This window comes from Mesoplodon densirostris, chromosome 20 (assembly GCF_025265405.1).
Source record: "Mesoplodon densirostris isolate mMesDen1 chromosome 20, mMesDen1 primary haplotype, whole genome shotgun sequence".
NCBI lineage: Eukaryota > Metazoa > Chordata > Mammalia > Artiodactyla > Ziphiidae > Mesoplodon > Mesoplodon densirostris.
Window position 1 is genome coordinate 550,135 of NC_082680.1, and position 22,070 is coordinate 572,204.

The 22,070-nt window shown below is 39.0% G+C and overlaps 1 protein-coding gene across 1 annotated transcript in view; it reads right to left on the reverse strand.

Moving 5' to 3' along the window:
• TENM3 (teneurin transmembrane protein 3) overlaps window positions 1–21,673 on the reverse strand; it is a 323,385-nt gene extending 301,712 nt beyond the window's left edge. The window contains exon 1 of the mRNA XM_060086155.1: window positions 21,533–21,673. The gene's annotated coding sequence lies outside the window, so the exon portion shown is untranslated. The remainder of the gene's footprint in view (window positions 1–21,532) is intronic.
• Between the last annotated feature and the right edge of the window lie 397 nt (window positions 21,674–22,070).

Consider the following 22,070-nt stretch of genomic DNA (forward strand, 5'->3'; position numbering starts at 1 on the left):
CACGATGGGGGCAATTCTGAAAAATAGAACTAAAATTTTACGCCGTACGTCATACTTTTTCCAGGAGATTAAATTACTAAACAAAAGAAAACTCTGTATGTGATGTGAAAGTCAAATTTAATTTGCTAAAAAAATGTTAAGAATTATATGAAGAGCAGGAACAACAGGACAGCATCGTACATCAACCATTAAAGTCAGTGTTTAAACAGCACTAAAATAGCTGGTCAAAAAATTAAAACCTCAGTAAATTTTTTCTACATGACATTATAGAGAATATTTGGTTAATTCCTTAATTTTACTGACTGGTTACTTTTAGATAGAGGCAAGCTGACAAAGTTATTTTTAATGTTCTCTAAAATTGCAAATTTTCAACAAATAAAAATGTAGAGCTACTTAAACTCCACAGAACGAAGTAAACTAATATTCAGATCTGCTCATGAAAGACATTTTACAAAAGCAAATTTTTAGAAACAGCTGTTACCATGCATAAAATTTATAATTGGTATGATATCAAAGTATATGTAATGTCAAAGTATTCTAAATTAATTTTTGTTCCTTTTTTTACCAAATTAGACCTTTCCAAGTATTTTCCAGAGCATATCCATAATTTTATTCATTATTTTTGCTTTATTTTTCAATATTCATTTCCTTTACCAGAAATAATAACTTCAGAAGGGCATAAAACACTTTACTTATGATTATTAAAAATAGGTATTGAAAAATGAAGTAGTAGATGAACTCTGATCTTTTGAATTTCACATATAAAATGTATTAAATAGTTTTGCTGTATTTAGAAAAAGTGTCACCTTGAAAATGTACGCAGTTTATTCACATAACATCTTAAAGGAAAATCATAGAATGCAATGGAGAAATTACCCAATAAAGGGGAAAAAAAATTACAAACCTTGACAAAAAGCTACGGTAGGAGGGATAAGAGGTAGGCAGGAAAGGCCCTATGCAGATCCCTTCTTTTCAGTTTCTAACTTTTAGGAACTCTGTGACCACAGAAAATAAATTGTGGGCTTGGTTATTTTTGTTTGTTTTCCACAGTGTAAACAGTGCCTGCAAACGGCTACCAGACTTCTCTCTAGGGATCTCGATAAACACTGAAGACTGATTATGTCATAAGGCAGAAGGAAACACTTTCTGTCTGGGCCCAAACACGTAAACAGTCAGCTAGGGTGTTCGCTAGAGGCTCTTTCTACACACAAGGTGGCCCAGTCCTTACACAGCGATTTAGTCATTTCAGAGGGTCAACAGTACTTAAAGGTTTTCATCAAATGGAAGATTTTTGAATGAAAAAGAACATTTTAAAAGCCCTGCCCTTAGCAATTCTACCAATAAACACAGCAGACAAGGACCCCACTAAAATTTTGTAAAGGATATCAACTATATGGCACAATCCTTGAAATGGGCATTGGAAATAAAAGATACCTCACAGAAATATTTCAGTCTCATCTCTGTTTTGCAATTGTCTTCTGGTGCAGAGAACCTTCTGGACATTTAACACAGAATCATCCCAAGTGAGTTTGGATACATGGTCAGAGATGGAACAAGACTGTTTTCAAAAAATCAGATCATTTTCCGGTTGTGAGTTTTCTAAGAAGTTTGCCAGAACCTAAGAAATTAAGACAACACAGCTCTACAGCAACTGAGTTATTTACAATTTGTCTCTGAGAAGAAACGTCAGCAATCAGCCGTCAATCAAATCCAGACAGCAAAGAAAGACTAATGAAAGGAAATGAAATTAAGAATGAGTAGCTGAAAGCGCAAAGACACATTAAGGACAATTCTGCTCTCTCTTTACGCAAATTTTGGCAAAATAATTTAACTTCAACCCTAAGTTCACTTTCTAAGATGTAGTCTCTACCAAATTTTAAAAGAATTTAAGAGTAATGAAAAATGAGTGCTCAAACTATCATGTAGGTGGTTTAATTGGCCTAAGAGACTTTCAGTGTGCCTCAGAATCAGAAACATAAACAAAATAATATACCTAATAAATTTCGCTAATATATTTTCCCCTAAATCTTACACGAACTAAACGCGTGAACTCATAAATGTGATATTTGAAGAGATGTGGCTTTAGAAAGAGTGTCTATCGGAAACAGCTTAAACTTTAAGAAGTAGACGTCAGTAACCTTTCTGAAGGTTCACGCAAGTGGCAGAAGACGCGTCGCTAATGCCCGGGAGACAGTGGCAGAGCTCGCATTCTCCAGCTTCTCCTCTCAATACATTCTTGTAACGTTTAAAGCACCTGCTCTTCAAGGGCACATACCATCCTGGGAAGTGTTCAGCTTCACTGTCAGACCTAAAAGTTCACTTCTGCAGTTGTGACAGAGGAATGTTTTAAAAGCAAGAGTAAACTTGGAGTATTAAATAAGCACAATGAAAACTTAAGAGATTAAATAGACATATATATCTATATATACACACATATACGTGGGTGTATGTAGTTTATAAACCCTGAAAGAATACAATGGGCTGCTAAAATTTTATGCTCTTCATATCCCTCTTCACCTTAAAAATCAACATTTTTTAACTTAAAAAAATTTAACCTTCAAAACATACTCCTCCAGCATCAAAGGAATCCGCAAGCCAGGCTTAAAAACTTTTATTTCTTCGCCATTTTGTTTTCTCCTCACCAAGCCCAGATAAACTTAAAATCATACACATGAACCACTGCCGCATCATCTATTTTGTTTTTACTCACAGGAAACTGAAAAAAAGAAATAAACCTGTTTTCTAAATCTGAAAATAGGGGGAAAGTAAATGTTTGATAGAGACTAAAATGGCTTTAGATAAAAGTATTCATTTTAAACACCCACTACAAATCTCTGAGGAGTTTCAGCTACTAGATGAGACTTCACTTAATCAAGTGTAGGTCACTTTGAAATGAGTCAAGTAATAAATACCACCAGGGACTTATTTTGGAATGGTAAATGCCATTTTTAGAAAGCAAAGAGGTTATACTTAGGGCTTCCCCACAAGATCTATTCTAAGTAACTTAAACAAAAGAGAACCATGCCATGAATTCCACTTAAGCTGGAATGTATTCAAATGTACAAGAGACAGGAACACAGAGCGCAAATTTTGAATAGTAGTAGTACAAATCTTGAATCCTCTTTTGGAATCCAATTATCATAGTCACTTGAGAGATAATGAATTATTATTTATCCAGTAAAAATGGAGATGGACACAGCTGAGTGACTGTTCAATAGAGACAGATATTAAAACCATCTGGGACTCCAGAAAGGTAAAACATCGATGAATTAGCGAAGATGAAATCCCTGAGTGTGGGCTTGCTACCACCTGTCATTTACACAAGTTAAATTTATGAATAGAATAAAGAAGTATGTGGAAGAGAGGTCAGGGTTTCTAATGATATAAGCCACTAAAGTATCAACCTTTTAAAAACTGCAAAATACTTCTAAGTTTCCTCTGGTACTTTGGCATTTCAATCTAATGTTAAACATATAAAAACATATCCTCTATCATAAATACGATTTGTTCTCTAACACTTCTGTTGAGTAATTTCACTGAATATTTAAACTTTCATAAAACTAGAGCAAAACAGGACCAGTTTTAAATAAGTAATATACAAAAATAGTAGACAAACCCATTCTCAATCCCATTGGCAAGGATTTTGTAGTCACACAATTTGAAAATCATGGATACATTTTTAAAAGAATATAATTTTTAAATTACCTTTTGAATAAAATGGTAGCTTAAGCATAGGCATCTAACAGTCTCTTCCTCCTCTTCCTTTCCTAGTAAGAACTGAAATGACTAAAGGATATAAAACCAGGAGATGACCCAGCACTTAAATGAACCCATCACATTACAAAGGCAGTGTAGGAATTTCAGCTGGCTCCACTATAATTGTGACCAATAGTTGTAAACATAGATAAATTAGTAACTACTATTACTGGAAACAAAGAAGATATAATGTTAACAGGCTAATTAAAACACACACACACAAACACACACACACGATTTTTTGTTTGTTTTCAATTTACCTAAAGGCTCCTGGGACATAATTAAAGAACTTGTGGGCACAAACCTTAATAGAGTACTAGGAGGGGAAACTACTAGAATTAATATATCAAGTTGGAGTGTTTATTCTTAAATCAACATAACTAAAAAAGTTGATCATAAAAAAGGAATGTTTATTTTGATTATCAGGAAAATTTCCATGTAGGTGTAGACACAGAACACAGTTCTGGCCAATGATAATGTACACTTGAAAAGAGGGATGTTACGTGTCAGCTTAAATAAAAGTATGATGGAAGAATTTCAGGTCTTTTGAGTCATGATTAGGATTTTGTTATCTAAACCAAGTCAGGTGGTCAACAGCAGATCACAGACTGGCATCCACATCTCCGACACCCAGAGCAGTAAGTAGGTCTTGTCCTTATGCCATGTGCGTGGCCCTGGGTAAAGCAGAAACCTGACCACTGTCAAATATACTGCGGATCCTAATTCTACAGGAAAACAAGTAAACAAAGTAACTCCTGTTGTTGAAACAAGTATGAGAAACTAGGTATTTAATAAAATAGATGACCATGAAACATTTGTGTGCCTTGTATTTTCTGCCTCTGAGCTTAAAACATTTTTAAACCAGCAAACATTTTTTATAAATTTAATGATTATGAATAGCATTAGGAATTTAAGTTTTGTAGGTCAGATCATCACCGATTCCTCCTCCTCCAGAGGAAGTAAACTGGGAACAGAGGTGAGGAAAGAGCACCGAACCCAAATTCCCCCAGGCCAGTCATTTTTGGAATATTCTGTATGGAAAAATGTTCTGTGATGAGATTCAGATATACTTTCATATAATAAGATATACTTGCTTTGGAAGACCTGGCAGGTATCTGTTTAAAAAGCATATTTTTAATTAAAATCCATTCTAATTGTGAATGGTACGTAAACAAGAAAAGAAGGAAAACGTTTATAATTTAAAATACATCTCCACCACCAACCCCCCCCAAAATAAATAAATAAAAAACAAAATACATCTCCCTCCTCCAACCAGCCCCTGGACTGAAGTTGTGTGCAAGTCACACCTGGGAAAACACGAACTTCAGAAGGGTGGCGGGTGAGATGCCTGATTTCTTCATGTAGCAAAAATATCCCACCCGTTGAAGAGAAGGCTGACTGATTATCCAAAACTATAAGTGGATATATTCTCTTATGTCTGAACAAGGAATCTGAGTCGATGACCCCCATCTATAAACACTGCAAAATATCTGACTGGTAGAAAGTCCCAGATTCAGAACCCCTTCCCTTTCTCCATCCCCAAACCCCAAAAAGGGACAGACCGTCCTAACATTCTGATTATAAGGCTGGATATTTACAAGGTGAACGCTCATGGAGATGGGTTTCAACTATTATATTCCACACAGGAACTCTCCTCCTGCAGGGGTGATTCAAAGCAGAACGATAAGCCAGGTACAGTTTGAGCACTGAGGCTTTTCCCTTGTCTGTAGCCTCCCTACGCTACCCAGAAAGGGCCTTTCCCACATCTAATTAACCAGTAGCTGCTCTCAGGAAAGGATCTCATCCAACACTCCTTGGGAATATAATACTTTAGACTTCAGTGTTATCATTTATTGTCTTGAAAGATGAAGGCAAACCTCTGAAAATTCCTGACCTAGATATCTATTCATTCTCACAGAGCAATATTTCACATGTTTATTAAAACATAGTTGATTTTTTTTTTTTTTTTTTTTTTTTTTTTTGCGGTATGCGGGCCTCTCACTGTTGTGGCCTCCCCCGTTGCGGAGCACAGGCTCCGGACGCGCAGGCTCCGGACGCGCAGGCTCAGCGGCCATGGCTCACGGGCCCAGCCGCTCCGCGGCACATGGGATCCTCCCAGACCGGGGCACGAACCCGTATCCCCTGCATCGGCAGGCGGACTCTCAACCACTTGCGCCACCAGGGAGGCCCCATAGTTGATTTTTAAAAACTAGTTTCTGGTATATATGGATATTTCAATTTTGCAACTTAAATTGAAAGCCAAGGGTAATTTTTTGAATAAATTACAAATAAGCTTTGTTGATAACCATAAAGTTCATTTATCAAACTGCTTCTTTTCTTCATTAAAAAATAGTTTATAAGTTTAAAACTATAGGGAAATTGAGAGGCGACAGACGATACCCACATAAAGTTTATCAAAATTAATGACTACAGCATACCCTATGACACTCAGTTTACAAGTAGAAAGGTTATAACTATATTCTCTGAGTGCTATACCTGTAGTATGGCAGTCTCAATCATTTTTTGTTTCTTTCTAGTTTTTAAAATTCTGAAAATAAAAAAAAGAAGTATAAAAACTAAATTTTGATCTCCCCTATGACTTAATAGCAAACATTCAAAATTCCATGGCTCTCTCACTGGAAGTTCCCATAAGACTCAGGAGAAAAGAAGCATAAATCAGTTTTGGCAGATAAAATATCTTCAAAAGAACAGGAGTATGAAGGTATGAACACTCAATTCTAACTTATCTAAACCCACTAAGGAATGGGAAAGCAAAAAGCTGAGAACAGCAAAGAAGACCATTTTTTTTACCTCCTTCTTCTACGCTACTTCCTTTTCCTCTACAGTGGGTTGAATAGTGTCTCCAAAATTCATGTCCACCCAGAACCTCAGAATGCGACCTTATTTGGAAATTAGGTCTTTGCAGATGTAATTAGTTAATATGAGGTCATACCGGATTAGGGTGGGCCTAAATCCAATGACTGATGTCCCTTTATAAGATGAATAAATAATAAGATGAGGAGAGGATATCCAGAGACACAGAGGGAAGACCACTAAGTGAAGATGAGATGAGAGTGATGTGGGTACCAGCCCAAGAACGCCTGGGCCACCAGAAGCTGGAAGAGGCAAGGTTTCACTCTTCCCCAGAGCCTACAGAGGATGCAAGGCCCGGCCAATGCCTTGACTTAGGACTTCTAGCCTCCAAAAGTGTGAGACAATAAATTCTGTTGTTTTCAGCCACTCACTTTGTAATAATTGTCATAGTAGCCCTAGGAAACGAGTACATCTCCAAATGCCTAAAAACCCAGCCAATGAAGAACTGCATCTTTCTTGGGCTAGGACAGTGCTTTGTTTTGATCTAGTCTTTGGTGATTTACATTAAAATATGAACTAAGCCATCAGCGTGGCAGCCTAAAACTACTACTCAAAATGGTATTATATTTTGGATTCAACCTTCAGTAATGATTTAGTTTTGTCTCTGTTTAGTAAAGTTTAATACAGAAATGAGAGGTGGACTTAACTTTGGCCTCTAATATGAGAAATAGAAAACTTAAAAATAAAAAGAATTATTTTTACAACGAACAGGTCAATATTTATTAAATGCTAGTTTTACAAGGACTACTTAGTTTTACTTTGTTTTCATCCTGTATACTTATTAGTTAGCTTCTTATATCTTATATTAATAAATCACTGATGTTAACCCAGAGTAGGTACTCAATACATATTCATTTAAACTGAACACTCTAGCAGTGTACATTACTATTAAATAGCTGGAAGAGTAATGTCCAGTTCTCTACAATTTCAGCAAATATATTTGCTCCCAAAACATTTTAGTGTCTTATTTTAGAAATTTGTATAAAACCACTGCAAACATTTATTTCACTCTGCTCAAGCTCTTTCCTTAAGACTTAATTATTAGAAAATAACTTTAATGGGTTATGTAGATCACTTTACTCAACTGTCCTAAGAATTATGAATCAATACTCCCTTCCCCTGCCCCATCCTCCAAAAAACCTCAGTGACATCATCTCAGAAATTCTGTCTCTAAAATATGTCAAAGGGCTTTCAAAGATTAAAACTTACTTAATTTAGGGAGTAAGCATCAAAAGAATAAATTCAGGGAGTAAAAGCATCAAAAGAATAAACACATCTAGGCAGGCAATATTGAGCAATGAGAGCAGAAGCATATTCAGAAAGCTTCTAATTCAACAAACAAAAATACAAATACAGGGCTTCCCTGGTGGCGCAGTGGTTGAGAGTCCGCCTGCCGATGCAGGGGACACGGGTTCGTGCCCCGGTCCGGGAAGATCCCACGTGCCGCGGAGCGGCTGGGCCCGTGAGCCATGACCGCTGAGCCTGCGCGTCCAGAGCCTGTGCTCCGCAACGGGAGAGGCCACAACAGTGAGAGGCCCGCGTGGAGCAAAACAAACAAAAAAAATGTTAATCTTATTTACATACAAAATAACACTACATGGTTACAAGGTAATAAAGTTATAAGGTAAAAATGAGTACTACACAGACTTATGGTTCTCTCACAAAATCTATCTGAAAGCACATATTTCTCTAAAATTATCTTTCTGTAGCATAAAAAGCCTGAGTGTTTTTATTGTGGAATTTTTTCAACTTTAAAAATTCTAAATTAATACCTTGTAGAACTACATATTACTGCCATATTCAGCATAAGCCTGGTTCATATTTTAGTAGTTTTAATTCATTTTGAAGTAAATTGTGAAATTTTCTCTAAAAAGTTTTAAATCTGGAAAGTTATATATATCAGGACATCTTTGAATTGTATGTGAACATTTCATATTTTGGAGAAACTCACATTTCATGAGCACAGTATTTCTACCTTTTATCCTGTCAACCGTGAGGGAAAGATCTCTAGATCTAATAATGATTCACTGACAATTACAAATGTTTATAAAAGTGTGGCAATGTCTTAGTCTATTTAAAAACATTGATTCCTTAACATTTTATTAATCATAGTAAGAGCCTCTATTACACTTAATGAATAACACTTTTTTCAGGGAAAGACATTATAACAAAATACACAAGAGATACTTGGACTAAACTACTCCACTAATTACACTGTTCTATTAAAATAAAGCAATATGTTGACAACAGAGAAAATGACTGAGTAATATTACTGAGTAAAAGTCAGACAATAATAGTTGGTCATCTCATAGTTTTTGCAATGGTTTCATACAATACTTCTATTTTTGTGGCATCTTATTTCAAGGTGGTCTCAGAGAATCAGACAGAATATCTCTGAATTTTTTCCTTTTGCTTTTAAGTTGCAAAATGATAAACTAGCTAGTTAAATTCACAAGACTATTGCTTTAAGTGGAGAGCTGGAAAACCCTTAAAACTTTCATTTCATTACTTGTTTCTACTATTACAAAAGTATCAAGTAAATTTTAAGTGGTCCTTTTCCAACCTGACAAAAATAATTTCAACTGTATGTGTGTAACTTCTCAACAACTTAAACTAAAAGACAGATTTGAAGGTTGGGTAGTCAGTCAACAAGCTTCCATGCTCAGAAAAAGTGTTTTGAGTATATGTGTTCTGGGAGAAGAGGGCTGCTGAAAAATAAAACAAGCAAACAAACAAAACCCTAAACAGAAGATACAGTCTCTGACCTTGAGTTTGCCATCCAAAAAAAAAAAAAAAAAAAAAGCAGTATAATAAATAATTTAACCAATTACATCTGGGTATGAAAGCAACCTACTAAGAGCTCCATGGAGGCTGTAATGAGTATGTAAGATATGAGATATTTTGCAATCACTTGCTGGAAGAAATGAGTTGAGAAGTTAAGATAAGAGTTGACAAGGAAGAAAGAAGAAGGTATGCTAGTGGAAATGACCTGAATGACAGCTTCGCACCGCACAGTCAAAAGAGCACCGATGTGCAGTCCTGCGTCTGTCACGATTAGCTGTGTAAATTCGAAAAAGTCACTTAATCTTTTTGGGTCTTGGTGTTCTCATTCATTCAATTCAACAAGTATTCCCTGAGTACCACCAAGTGCCAGGCAGTGCTCTCGACTCTGAGCATACCAAATTTAACAGAGGCTCCTGCCTTTGTGAAGCTTACACTGATAAAATGTAAAATTTCAGAGGAAGTCATGCATTGAAAACAACAGTAGGAAAAGTTCATTGTTGGTTTCTCTCTTTCTACTATCTTCCTTTTATAATTCACCCACCAGAGAGATCCTCCCCCAAACTGATTCTGTTATGTCACTGTGTTCTATGCCAAATACCCAATGGATCCCAAATGAATATCAAAATAAACCCTTTCCTCTGAGATTCCAGGTCCTCCATGTCCTGGCTCCAACCAACTTCTCTAGCCTTATCTTCCAAATTTCTCTTTCATGAACTTCATGATCCAAGGAGGTTATTTGATTTTTTTCTCAAATACGCCTCACACGTTCCACTCTTACCGCTCTGCTCACATGCCTCCCCCTGCCTGGAATCTGCTCTCCACAAGCCTACTCCTCCTTCCTGCAGGCTCAAATATTTTCTTGCTACGACACTATGATTTCCTGAGCAGGAGAGAGAGAAAATCAAGGAGACCCCAAGAAAGACGATTCGTTTTTTCAGGATTGAAGAGGAAAGTTAAAGTCAGGGAAGCCAGTGATGAGGATATTAACAAAAATGACTGTGACTGCATTGTAACAGGCAGATCCAAAAAGCATCTGGTTTGTGGAATCAGCACTTTATAGGACTACTGACTGAGTACACACATAAATGGAAAAAAGTTAGTCTAAATGGACTCAAAATTATATGATTTATGAATAGGATGGTAAAAAGCATACCAGGTGGCACACAATAGGTTTTCAGGAGGTTTTCAATAAATGCTGAGTAGGGCTTCCCCGCTGGTGCAGTGGTTAAGAATCCACCTGCCAATGCAGGGGACACTGGTTCAATCCCTGGTCCAGGAAGATCCCACATGCCACGGAGCAACTAAGCCCGTGCGCCACAACTACTGAGCCTACGCTCTAGAGCCCGCGAGCCACAACTACTGAGCATGCGAACCACAACTACTGCAGCCCGCACGCCTAGAGCCCGTGCTCCGCAACAAGAGAAGCCACCGCAATGAGACGCCCACGCACCGCAAGGAAGAGTAGCCCCCGCTCGCCGCAACTAGAGAAAGCCCGCGTGCAGCAACGAAGACCCAAGGCAGCCAAAAGTAAATAAATTTTTTAAAATGCTGAGTAAATTCACTTTTTAAAATTTATGAATTGATTTTCCTTAAGAAATCACATACATTCCTAAAACACGTTATAATTAAATATTATATATTGATTTCTAATTTTATAGACTGAGAAAAAAATTTGCTACAGCAACCACGACAGGGTACAATGACTTAAACTCCATGATCACTGGGTTTAAAAAAATGTCATTTTAAAAAGAAACCGGGTTAACACTAATTAATAATTTAACAGAAATATACAGAATGGGTCTTTCCTTATATTTAAGTGGAGTTGAGGTTGTGTGATAAATAGCATGTATAGAACAGTATCACTAAAGGTTGTTAATTTCAGATCTCATGCTTTATTTTAAACAAATAAAATGGAACAGAAATAGCTAAACCCCTGGACCACTCCTCCCATCTCTCTCCTCCACTTCCCTTCTTCCATCCAGTCCTTTCACAACCACCAATGTGCAGTGGGTATGCATGCTTCTCAGGCACAGAGCTTCAGGGCTTTACTGTGGGCTTCAGCTTGCCACCTCAAATAGTTTAGCCTATGGTAAAAGCAGGCTGATTTTGGTGGCTGACATATATTTTAACAATGTGAACCAGGCTCTCAGATACTAGCTTTTCATTGGCTTATGATCGACCAAGTTGTCAAAAAAATAAGTGTAACACAAGAATTCTCCTAAATGGAACAGTCTAATATGTATAGAATTTTATTCTTGGGGAACTTAAGAAATAGAGAAAAAATTCAATATTGGTCTCAAATTTACCTGTATTCAATAGTAAGGTCCTCTGCCCTAGGGTCAGGATGGGGATCTATCATTTTATTAGAGCCTAGAACTAGTTACCTCTGTTTCAGAGTGCTTCCAATCCACACTGCAGAGATCAATAACAAATGGTCTCCTTCCAATCTCATCAAAGTACACCCTAGGCATTTAGAGGTAGATATCTTGTTATTGCTAATTGAGATATTCCCAGAAATAGGGGCTGGAGATGCTTTTGATAAAATACACACAAGGAGATGTTTTTTAAATGAAAAAATCCTATCAACTTTCTTTCTCCATAAATATACTTAAAAAATCTTTCATATTTAACTCTACCCATGTTCTGCCTTTACTGAGGTGGAAAGATATCATACGTTTAACATTCTAATGCCCAGGGCTTCCCTGGTGGCACAGTGGTTGAGAATCTGCCTGCCAATGCAGGGGACATAGGTTCGAGCCCTGGTCCAGGAAGATCCCACATGCCGCGGAGCAACTAGGCCCGTGAGCCGCAACTACGGAGCCTGCGCGTCTGGAGCCTGTGCTCGCAACAAGAGAGGCCGCGATAGTGAGAGGCCTGCGCACTGCGATGAGGAGTGGCCCCCACTTGCCGCAACTAGAGAAAGCCCTCGCACAGAAACGAAGACCCAACACAGCCAAAAATAAATAAATAAATTTTTTAAAAAAAGCAAAAAAGCAAAAAAAGCATGACTTAAAAAAAAAAATTCTAATGCCCAGCTCTTGAGAAACTGAGGCACTACTTGAATAAATATATTTTACTAATAAGCATTTCAATAAACCAGGTGTTTATACTGATATCTGAGCATGAAAGTAAACAACTGTTTTCAATTTATGAAAGACCTGGTACCGTGAGTCCCTATTCCTAACTGGAAGCATAAAGGTAAAGATTGAGCTTAGCTTTCTGTATGAAATTTAAATGTACTTTAAAGAACTCAAACATATTATCACACATCTACAGCCCTTAGTGGTTTAAAAAAAGTCTAAGAATGTTTAAAATAAACAATTATACATTAGAAACTATAAAGTTTTAGTTTCTAAATTTCTAAATTTCATTGTTCTGCCCATTAAGGGTTCAAGGCCTTAATCTTGACATGTGAAAGGGGCTATAATACAACGCCACTCAACTCTTAAAAAAATACTAGAATTCATCCACATGAAAATAATTGCCTTCTGCAGGCCATCTCAGGAGTTATCATCTTCTTCAGATAATGCAGTCATTTCTCAATATAACACTGATATTTCTCTTTTGAAAAGGCCTCATGGAATATAGTTATCTGTAGTAAATACTCTCTCTCTGGGTAGAGATCTAATATTGTGAAATAGCCAAATGTTGGTTTGTTAGGCCCGTGAAGGAAGGTAAACAATCAAACTAGCTGAATTGGTATTTGATCAAAATGAGACATGCCTATATAACAAGAACCACCCATGCCCTGCAAATAAACTCAATTTCAAGAAGAGTTTCAAAAAAGTTTTGGTCAAGGTACTAAGATGGATCTTGGGAACAGTAATTATCTATTCATAATGAGGACAACCACCTTCATTTTCAGAATCTCTATTATAACCAAACACAAATGTAGCAAGCATACATGGTCTACCGAACGTTACCCCATTTCCCTGGAAGCTGGTGAGTAAAGATACACCTTTCCCAGATTTGCTCTGCAGGGGATGCTTTCTCTTCTTATTCCTTAGGCAAGCCGAATTAACAAAAAAGCCAGTATAGAGCCCTAACTTCCCTAACCAAAGACACCCTCACAAAAATGCGAATATATTCATAGAAGCAGGACATACATGTTTATTGTATATTTTATTGTGCATGCTATGTTTTATTACCATCTGCAGTCTGGTTTTTTTTTTTCAAGCATTTTGAATTAACTGAAGAAATCCTACAGGACCTCTACAAGAATCCATACTACCTAAAGCCATTGATCTGGTTTACTTCCCTCCTTTCACAGGTACAACTCAAAGTCAAGCAACTTTTCCAAGGTCAAACCACCAGATAATAGTTTAAATGCTAATTTATTTGACTTTCTAAGCAGAAGTTCTTAGCATATCAAAACTTGAAAGGAAGGAAGGGAGGGAGGGAGGAAGAAAGAGAGAGAAAAGAATACCAGATTAGCCGTGGGCACAAAGGAATAAACACAAACATAATTTATCATTTTGCCAGGTTCAATAATTACCATTTTGATGTGTTAATAGCCTTTAACAGTAAAGGCATTAGTCATCAATTAAATAAACAAACCATTAAATAGGGAACAGAAATGTCAATACAGGCATAATCTACTAATTTTCTAATCAATGATGCTAATCATTGCTGCATATTAGCCAAGGAGTGGACATTAGCTATATCACAGATGATCATTTATAATCATGGGTCACTAAAAAAAAAAAAATCTCAAGAAGATTAAAAACAGAGTAAAATACTAAACACACACTCTCTCCAAAAGTACTTGCTGATAAACTACATGATCTGCCTTGAACAGACATGGAAATATTTGTAACATTCAATAGTGACAATATTTAGGAAAGGTTGTATGCTGGCATAATTCTATTCTGTAACAGTAAAGAGAACCTACATGTAAAGCTAAGTTAGGACTGAAGTCAGAACAAAATCCAGTTTAATATTTAAACTAGAGGAAGAATTCAGTAATGAAGAAGGGTATAAATTTGAGATGGCAGCAACCTGCCTTTGTACTTCAGTAGCTGAAAAACCTTACGCAAATCACTTCATCTCTTTAGCCTCAATTTTCTCATCTACAAAACAGGGAGTAAGAATATTTTCTTCATAAACCATCTGCTACATATTAGGTGTTTTAAGATGTCATAACAATTTTTCTTAATGCCAGAATTGGACTGGAAGTCAGGGGCTCTGGGGCCCAGTCACTTCTAAGGGAGGGACGTGGTGACCTCCACGCGTCCTCGATGGAGAGCAGGAGCGCGTCCTAGGCACGTGCTCCACGGTGAACTAGCAACGCACGGGACTCGTCCAGGCCTGTTTCCCCATCTTTAAAATGGAGATTATAAGAGTATTTAACTCCGGGAGTTAGAACTCTCATTCTGAAGATGAGATAAAATAATGTCCATATAAAAGGTATAGCACAGAGATTAGGACTAAGTAAATACATAACAAATCAAAGGTTAGCCCTGCTTCTCCACTTATAAAACAGGTAGGCTGGATTAGGTGATCTTGAATTGTAAACAAACGATTACCGTATAATGTGTCAAGTGCCATAACAGAAACCTGTCCCAGGTGCCATGGAAGTCTACAAGCAGGTGCCAGCGCTACCTGGGGCAAACAGCAAAGGCTTCAAAGAAGAAATGCCCTGCAAGTAGGCTCTCAAAAGATCTGTGACAAGGTAAGAAGGTAAGTGGCACCGACCAAGTGAAAATGTTGAAGCATGGATGGAAAGGTACAAGGTGGGGGGGGATCACGAAGGGCCTGATAAAACACACTTAAGGAATTTGGATTTGATCCGAAAGACATAACGAAGGTTTAATGCAGGGACAGGCCATGCTCAGAATTACGATTCAGAATGACAACTCTGATGATAGTGTGGAGGCTGGATTAAAGGAGGGACGGACAGAAAGCAGGGAAACCAGATGAGAAGGCTCATGAAAAAGTCTACGCATGAGACGAAAAGAGCCTGAACTAAGGTCCTTCCTGTGAGAACAGGATAGGGGGAGGTGGGGCGGGATAATTCATTTTCAACATTTTTCAATTCAGTACGTCTGTTTTTAAAATCAAAAGTCCTTAAAGACATAAATCCTTTGCGATCAAGAAAATTTGACTTGCCTGACGGTACTATTTCTGGTGATTTTGAGTTCCTCAGATTTTACTGTTACATAATTCATTGCGTGATGATAGGGTCTGAAATGATATTCGAGGAATTTTGATAATGGGCCAAGTTTTTTCCTCCTTATGAAAAGATGTGTACTTAGTTCTGATTAATTGTAATAAAAAGAATTCAGAAAAAAGTAAAGCATAAATGCCGATCGTTGATGCTTGACAGCTTTGCCTAGGAAAACAATCTTGTATGCAGCACTTAATTGCTTTAACTGGAGTTTCCAGAAAGGTTAGGTCCTGTACTGTGTTTAATAAAATTCTTCCTATAACTGAACAATACTTGTCCAAATATTTAATCAAGAATTCCATTTTAATGGAGTTGACATAAAATACATCACAAGGAAAATCTTGGCCATAAAGTTAAGAAATATAAACTAAAAACCTTCCGGTTTGGTTTTACCTTTTTAAGGGAAGTGACGGCTCTAGGACAGCAGCAACAGAACTACTAAAACCCTTCAAGTCAACATACCTAGACACTTGTTAAAACAAACATTATTCCCACGGCTAAAATTGAGGTTGGCAGGTCTCTCCGTTTAACAGCCGAGAAACAATTTGACAAGTAGCAGGATAGCAGCTTCTTTGCAAAGAGACTAAAATAATCATCACCATTAAAAGATCCTTAAAAGCAAATACAGAACGGTCAGCCAGCCTGATCACCTTAATTTTTAATGCAGGAATATCTCCATACACATCAATGTACGATATGAACGTATGAAGGAGAATCTACTGTCAATTAAAAAGAAACTAATTTTTAATTCTCCCCTTCACTCTGATGGCCTAGGATCAGAGGAAATACTATTTGAAAACAAAAAGAAGGAAACAGGAAAAGGGGGGTGTAAAGATGTGTCAGTGATAAAACAAGCAGGGGTGTGGCTGTCATGAAAAAGCCAACTGGCTCCTTCTACCTCCATCAAGGTCCCTCTACTGATGATGCGCTCAATAGGATGATAATGCATTTAACCACTTTCCTTGCATCTAACTGTGACCTCGCAGATCCAAATGGCCTTGTTTAACTACCTTGGCCTTTCAGCGTTTCCCTGAACAAAGGTAACAAGGAGACTACTGCCCCTACTACCACAGGAATATGAAAGACAAACCAACTTTTAAGAGCACAGCCAGGTGTCGACTCCACCAATGTACAACTTTTAAGCGGGAGGTAAAAGTGAAATAATGGCTAAATAATTAGAAAACGTTAACAGTGTTAAATTTGTTATATATGGTGGTTTTGTTTTATTTCAAAGAAGCAGCAGAAAAAGAGTTCCAGGCTCCATTTTACAGGTCTCTAGACAGCAGGTTCCCTCTGCCTGCAGGAAACAGTTTAAGGGTATGGAAAAAGGAGGGCTGTGCAGACACTAACATGAAAAAAATGTCACGGAAAGGCCCACACATTATTTTAATTTAAAAAAATTTCAGGTTAAGATGTCTAAATAGCAAAAACTAAAGTGTTGTTCTACATGTTTTTATTAGTCATTTTGGAATGCTCTAGAATCCACTGTGCTTTCTAAATGTACAAAACAAGACTTTTATGTGAAATGGTATTTAATTTTAAGAGAGGGGGATAATAACACTTAAGAGAGAAACTTTTTCAAATACTATATAGTATGTGGTTTCCCAACTTGAACTATTATTTAGAAGCGATGGGCCCTCAAATATTTGGGGGCACTTTTCAATTATTCTTCTTCCCTTGTGAAATGAATTTCCCATCAGTGACATCTATGGTATACATTGTTTCCGGGATACCAAAGAGGTAGCTGTTTTCATCCTTTTGTGGTAAAAAAGTAAGAGTAGATATTTCAAAACTTAAACACATAGGATTTGTAACTAAGCAGCTAGGTTCCCAACTAAAATCAACATACAAACACCAATTTTAAAACAACTGGTTTCTTAAAATATTAAAATATATACCATTTCAAGGCTGCTAAAAATACATATGATCAAATCATTTCTACACATCAAAATGTTACTCTCTATGGGGAAAAACAAATTTTGACGTGTCAAAAAACAAACACACTCCAAATACCTAAACTGAGACTTCAAGTTGAAAGGCCTTAGACGTAAACAAGTATTACAATAAATAACTTTCCATTTTAGACAACGCTATAACAAAAGTCATACAAATCTTATGTATTTTATATTATCTATTACTAGACTAATCTGTAATGCCAAACAATCTGATAAAGCTAAATATAATGAATTACTATTGTAAAATATCTCTCTCAGAAGAAATTAAGTGTTACGTTGGCTTTAAAAATATTCAGTGTTTGAGGATATGGAATCACTTCATATATAATCACTTAAGATTGATAACTTAATATCTATGTTTATATGCTTTAAACTTGCCCAGATCAATGTGATAGAGCAAAAAATCTTGCTAATAATCCTCATCTAAACCTTTGGGAACTCCTGTCTCATCTCTCCTATTCCTCTAACAGCCCTCATCCATCAAATCCTTTCTTTGGCCAGAAAGTTCCCCAACTTGTATTTATGACTGTTGTTGGATTAACTAAGGACCAGGTCCCTGGAAGATGTAACTCATTAGACACTTCAATAGTTGTGGCTTAGGTTTTTAGCCCTAACTACGCAGAAGCTCTGGTCTAACCCAGAAGGGTACAGCTAACTTTATTCTTAAAAACAACAACAACAAAAAGCACCCGACTGCCCCTAATTTACTTATTTACTCTCTCACTTTGACATATCACTCTTTCTCCTTCGTGGTACCAAATTCACACCATCCAAACATCCTTAAGGAAAAATATCCTAATACTTCTCAAGGGCTTGGTGCTAAAGCACTCATATCTAGGGTAAGATCAAATAATGACAACCATACTTTAGTTTAAACCACACATGTATGTATGCATGTATATATTTTTTTTCAAAGAAAGAGTAAGAAATCCAGAGTGAAGCAGTACTTTACCATATTAGTGTAAAATTGAAACTTTTTTAAAATGAGGGAAAAGCTAATAAAAATTACTCAATTAGACAGGAATTTAAAGCAAATATACTGCCCCACGTTTAGCATGTACGTTTGGATTGTCAGAAAGGTGATTCGTTAAAAATCTTTATTCACAATTGTTTAAAGTCTAGAAAACAAAATAAATTATAAAGAGACTGATGTACCAAAGCCCAATCTCTTAATTGCTGATCAGAGCTGAAAAGAGATCCTTTTTTCTCCACTAATTGAATGAGTCTGGTTAAACCTTTTGAAATGCACTTTAGAAAATGCAAGAATACAGCTTAGAACAGGTTCTTTAATTTGGGTCATTTTCTGTTACTTGCAGTAGTGACGGGTGCTTAGCAACGCTGTTCTGGTGGCCCTTTTAAGGAAATGAATACCTGGAACAGTGCATTTTAATCTCTTTTATGGCATTAATTATCAAGATCGCCGCATTTAGACAGTGCCTCCTTTGCCACTTCCCTACATTATGAAAGGAAGGAATCCCGTGATAAACTGAATATGTGATTTCAGATGACAGAAGATCCTATGCACACCCGTTACCAAGTTAAAAAAAAAAAGGACAGAAAAACTAACAGTCAATAGAAGTCACAGAAAGGGTGAGTTTAAATGTTTAGACAAGGATCTTACACTGAAAATCAGTGTTCAGACATCTGTAAGGGTCCACAGGAAGTTGCTTTTTCCTTTCTGAATCTTTGAGGAAAATTAAATTCTATGATGCCACACACTAGGCCACTGATATCTAAGAAAGGTGATGCAACACAACCAAAATGTAGTAAGATTTTATTTGGTAGTTAAAGATATGCTGAATCTTTTAAATACTGATTTCGTAAAAGAGGACTCTTACGTGAGACAGGTTCACAAAAACATCATTTAAATCATGACCAAGTTATTCACTTCATATTTATTTTAATGTGCTCAAAGGATTAACTATCAAGACGAGGAAACCAGGTAAAATATGGAGCTACCAAGTAGTTTTTAAGAAATCAAACTGCCATGTCATACTCTGTAAATACGCCCATTCACATCTTATTGGTAATCACCAAACTAGGTTTAAGAAAGTAGTTATTAAAAATATTTGGAATACTGCTCTCTGTTTTTTCTCTGATCTCAGTTATCACTGTTAAAAGTGCAACTCTTCTCACTTTTCCCTCATAACTACACAGTTCATCTTCGATTCCTTGTCCTGAAGAAGGAAGGTACCGCTCTTGTACACCACCATCCTTCTCAACCTTCACAGCTAAAAAGAGAGTGACTCTCTCTTTGTCTAGAATGCATCCTGATTTCAATCTTCAAGAGCCAGTTTTTTAAAAAGCTTTCAACACAGCCTCCAAAGATGAGAAAGCAACCATGTTAACGTGCAATCATATTTGGAACGTTTCAATCTACCGGTTGAGGTATAATCGGCATCTGCTTAAATGAAGCATACTTCATGCTTAATTACAAAGTTTAGCACCAAACTGTGTATATCGCAACAGACAACAGGATAACACCAAAATTTCTCAAGTTTTTTAACCTCTTAAAACAGATGGGCTCTCCCTGGGGTTTGGAGGTTCTGAACAGTACAGCTGCATTTGAACGCCTGGGAATCCGGGGAGAGCGCGAAACGCGGAGCCCAGACCGTGCAGGCTGCTCTCAACAGTCCGCTACCGCGAGGCTGGGAGGCTGGGAGGCTGGGAGGCTGTGTTTCTCAAATGCCTTCCCTGGGTATGTTCAAGCCTTGGCTACTTTAACGATTAGCGCACACAGAGGTCTCTGGATGGCTCTCCGGAACTTTTAAAGCCAGAGAACAAAAGGTTTATTTTAAAAATGAAAACCTTGGCTTGTACAACTCCAGACGTGAATCTGCTTTCAATTACTGAAAGTATTTCCACTTCAGTGGAAGGGGATCAAATCTTCAACTACACCCTCTTAACGGCGCTGAATTTGATTATCTCAGGCTTTGGGAAAGACAGAATGGCTTTGGGACACAGCACGCATTTTCTGTACATCTCATTTAGGAGATATTCGGGGAGAGAGAGAGAGAGAGAGAGATGCCAGCACAGAGGGAGAGAGGAAATGTGACTTCTCATTCTGAGAGCTGCCACGGATCCTTGTTTTATTTTATTAAGATACACACATAAATGGTAAATGATTCCGACTTCGATAGACAGTGCGCAAGTTGTTTCCAAAAATCATTCCCAACTAGTTCCTCCACGGGAGCGACCTGCATCGAAGCACGACGGAAAAGCGGGATTTCTTTTAGAGCCTCTGCCCTGCAAAACCCTCTCCAAGAAAAAATCACACGCTGAGTATTTTGCAGGAGAAGAGCTGCTCTTTTAATCATTAGCCAGATTACTGTGTGCCTCCCTCCCTGCCCCGCCCCGCCCTAAACCGCTGGCACGACGGACCTTAGTTCAGGAAACCGAAGGGCTGATTAATTCCAGCTCAAGGCGGATTCTGAAACCCCGAAGACATCAACGATCCCAAATCTCTCCAGCTCCAGATGTGCTCCCCACGAATTCCACACGCCACGTCGCAAAAGTAACAGAACGCGGGGAAAACACACAGCGCTACCTCCTGCGTTAGCCCTGGACACTACTCATAACAAAATATCCACCTAATTAAAAACGCGCGAACAAAAGACCATTCTCCCCGCAGCTACCTGCACCGCTCCGGGGGACGCAGAGTCCTCCAGAGAGTTCAGCCTCCGCCTCCTCTAAACCCTGAAGGTGGCCCCTCAGGAGTCAAAGCGCCCCCGCCGACCTGATGCTCACGTTGCCTGGGCCCCGATTCGAACCCGCGCGGAGCCTCCTCCCATCCCGACGCCACAGGGCAGGACAGCGGGGCGGCTGCTGCCGCCGCCGCCGCCGCGGCCCCCGGGCGCGAACAAGCGAGCCAGCCGCGCGAGGAGCCGCGCGAGGAGCCGCGCGAGGAGCCGCGCGAGGAGCCGCGCGAGGAGCCGCGCGAGGAGCCGCCCAGGCCGCGGAGCCGCCGCCGCCACCGCCGCCACCGCCGCTCACCCACCTTGCCGTCGCGCGCCCTCGCTGTGGCCGTGCGGAGCCGAGCCCGGCGCTGCCAAGCTGCCGCGGTGTGGAGCGTATCGTGTTACAGCGCCGGGCTCGGGGCTCCGGCTGCAAGCGGCCGCCAGACATGATAGGCTGAGGCTCCTCTGTTTACACCCGGCCGCGGAGGGGGCGGGGGCGGCGGCGGCGGCGCTTAACCCCTTCGCGCCGGGCCGGGCCGCCCCCGCCCCGCCCCGCCCCGCCAGTCCCGCCGGCCCCGCGCCCAGGCGCCCGCGCTCCCGGCCGCGCCCCCCGCCCCCGCTTCCACACGCACACACACACACACACACACACACACACACGCGCGCGCGCGCGCGCAGGCCGGGCGCCCCCAGAGCCGCGTCCCACGCGCAGGGGGTGCGAGATGCGCCCCGAGCTGCTCGCCAGTCTGCCCCGGAGGCCCCGATCCGAGGCCTTCCGCGCGCGCGCAGGCCGTGCAGCGCCCGCGTTCCGTCCTGGGCTTCTCCGGCTTGCTGTGGATCTTTGCAAGTCGGTCCTTG